This window comes from Macrotis lagotis, chromosome 2 (assembly GCF_037893015.1).
Source record: "Macrotis lagotis isolate mMagLag1 chromosome 2, bilby.v1.9.chrom.fasta, whole genome shotgun sequence".
NCBI classification, from domain to species: Eukaryota; Metazoa; Chordata; class Mammalia; order Peramelemorphia; family Peramelidae; genus Macrotis; species Macrotis lagotis.
In genome coordinates, this window is record NC_133659.1 from 285603414 (window position 1) to 285605299 (window position 1886).

Consider the following 1886-nt stretch of genomic DNA (forward strand, 5'->3'; position numbering starts at 1 on the left):
TATAGGATAGGAAAATTTTATAAAGTATATGAAATAAGTATTACTATCTAAGTATATAAATAACTTTTTAGTAATATCTTTGCTTTTATAGGTATAGGAAACTCATAATTTTGAAACTTCTCCCCATGTCAATATTTTTCAGAGACAAGACTTCAACTTGATTTTCTGACATTGGGATGTCTTTTTGACACCAATCATTTTTCTTCTTTGTGGGAATCATGGAAATAAGGATCAAAAGACTAGGGATGGAGCACTTAGAGAAAGGGACCATGATATAAGAAAACATTCCCCTAGTTAGCTAAAAAATCCAGACAAGGGATTATAAGACTGGGGTGATGTAGGGAGAAAGTGAGAATGACTCTAGGGGATACTATGAACTGTTAAAGCCAGAAAGATCTGGGTGTAAATCTCACATTTGTTATTTACTAGGTGTATGATCATTGTCAATCCACTTTGGTCATAATTTTGGCTATATCACTTTGGCTGTGGTATGGAAGATAGACTGGAGAAGATCAGACTTTGACTGACTTTATGCTGACTGGAGGGAAAATTTCATTATTGTGAACCTCTGATATTAGATGTTACTGAACAAAATTTCACTACAATTAAATTGAATAAAAACATTAGATTTACTGAGACTTCAACCCTCTGTGAACTAAGTCTGTTATTCCAAAGGGAGATAGCCTTCTCTTTTTATACCCTTGCTGACAATTCAGGAAATGTTTATTTGGATTTTGTGTCTTTTTCCCCCTTACCAAAAAAAAAAATGTGTTCCCACCCCATCTATCTAATTAGATAACATCATCAAGCAAATTATGTTAGATGTCCAGAAATTAGTCATTGTTATATAATAAACCCAACTTTAGACATCATATGCACATTATCTTGGTTTTAGTGAAAACCACAGTGGAAAAACTCCTATGTGTTTACTGGGGCTTGTTCACGGGACTGAAATGTCATTTGCTTATTTATTCTTTTGTCTATTGATAGTTTCTTAAACCAGAAGTCAGTTAATGTTACAGCTTCTCAAATATTGGTTCCTGGTAAGTGTGTGGCTGGCATTTCTTAATAAACAAATTCCCCATTTAATCCAAACTTGTCATTTACTTACAAAAATTGGTCCCGATTTGTAATACCACACCATATGCCACTCAGGGCATTCTGGAATAATTACTATTTGGAATTGATGGTTTTAAAGTCCTGTGAGCTCTGTAAGGAAAGTTTTCCTTAATAGATAAGGTCAACATTTGAGTTGGAATAGGAAGAAATACAGAAAATCAATCTAGATATTTAGCTTCTATCGCTTCTCGGCCTTTTGGCTAAGATCAAGTGTAGATATTTAGCTTTTAATTCCTAAAAGACAATGAATTATTGAGGTGATCATCACAGTTCATATCAAAGTGGTTCTTCTTATACTATTCAAAGCTATTTTCCTTACTCCTTTATTCCTTCCTAATCTCCCTCTTTCTTTAGTTTGGTGATGTCTATGGCCTCTTTCTGTGGCTCAGTTTCAGATTAATCATTCTTACTATTTCCACTTTTGAACACTCAGAAATCACCCTATTCCATCCTGCTAATCCTCTGTAGAGAGAGAGGTTGATACTCATGGATCTAGAACCAATCAAGGTTCAACAAATCTTCCCTAAAAGTGGAGAAGAGTGAATGATATTTCTAAAGAATGATGAATTTCAGATTGGGCAATCAATAGAATAAGTGGACATCTTGCATTATAAACTTTTTGTGTATTATATATCAGCATCACTTTCTCTTTGCTTTTATCCACACTATCCTAACTCACATACCAATCCCATATCATCTCAAAGAACTTTTTAGTGTTTTTAATGAATGATAATGATAGCCCAGGTAAAAGCACATAGATGTGAGAT

General features: G+C 33.8%; 1 pseudogene; it reads left to right on the forward strand.

Annotated features, from left to right (window-relative positions):
* The first annotated feature begins 1299 nt into the window (after positions 1-1299).
* On the forward strand, positions 1300-1439 carry LOC141515805 (U2 spliceosomal RNA; annotated as a pseudogene).
* Positions 1440-1886: the final 447 nt, after the last annotated feature.